The sequence below is a fragment of the Halyomorpha halys genome, unplaced genomic scaffold (assembly GCF_000696795.3).
Source record: "Halyomorpha halys isolate HHAL.00 unplaced genomic scaffold, Hhal_1.1 Scaffold221.1, whole genome shotgun sequence".
NCBI lineage: Eukaryota > Metazoa > Arthropoda > Insecta > Hemiptera > Pentatomidae > Halyomorpha > Halyomorpha halys.
In genome coordinates, this window is record NW_027110535.1 from 38,602 (window position 1) to 39,597 (window position 996).

A 996-nucleotide genomic window follows, 5' to 3' on the forward strand; every position below is an offset into this window, starting at 1 on the left:
CCTTGAAAGTATCTTAAAAAATAAATGATAAGCAGCAATTAAACTGTGCCTGATGATTGGAGCAATTGATTGATTGGGAGCAATGGTCCCAAACCGTTTCTAATTACGAATGATATTTATAACGACTTAATGACTTTAAACAAAGAAGATTGTTTCACTACACCTTTTAAATTATGTATAAATCTTCCAGTCATTTGAACCGAAACTATTCGGAAGGGTAATTGTTTATACTAATTTTCTCTTCCCGGTTGTTGTTGTTGTCTGGGGCTTTAGGGCGAAAACCCTTGAGGTCATCAACGCCCATCTAGTTTAATCGGTTATGACAGTTTTAACTGCTTCAAATTACTAGTTGTGAACTTTTTTTTTTCAATTGTTGTGTTATTTAGGAGTTAACCTAATTTTTTTCAAATAAGAGACTAAAAATTTGGGAATAAATAGCATTATGTTTATGTTTTGTTTTTTTTAATTTAGAATAAAAGGGAGTATTAAACCTTTGTACGTAAGGTTTTCATTTCATTTTGTTTTGTTTTTTTAAATTTTAGGAATATATCTTTTTGTATATAAAAAAAATAGAATAAATTGCATTTCATACTTCACTTTGACTTTGACCTATATGTGAAATACATAAGAATAATAAGGGAAAGTTTAAAGTATACACGGAATACAGTTTAGAGATCAAGTAATCAAGTCTCCCAAAATGGTTTGTGAGCGTGCAAAAAGGGTAGCTCAAAAACAAAAAGTTGTTCAAAACTGAAATTTCATATTTAAGACAGATATGTGCCAAGATTTTCAATAAAATCAACAAACTGGATTTTACCTAATAGAATCCATTTTCTCGAAAAAGACTCAAACTATTTGGATGAAATTCAAAATGCTAATGTACAACTTAATGTTATTTAATATCAGTAAGGTTTTATCCTCATTGGCATAGTAAAATAGGGCTTAAATGGTGAATTAAAAAAAAGTCTCTAAAGTATCTTTAACTTTGTTAATAGG

General features: G+C 28.9%; 1 protein-coding gene across 1 annotated transcript in view; it reads right to left on the bottom strand.

Moving 5' to 3' along the window:
• Positions 1–996, bottom strand: part of LOC106690587 (zinc finger protein 711-like) — a 34,057-nt gene that overhangs the window by 3,339 nt on the left and 29,722 nt on the right. The gene's annotated exons all lie outside the window — the stretch shown is intronic.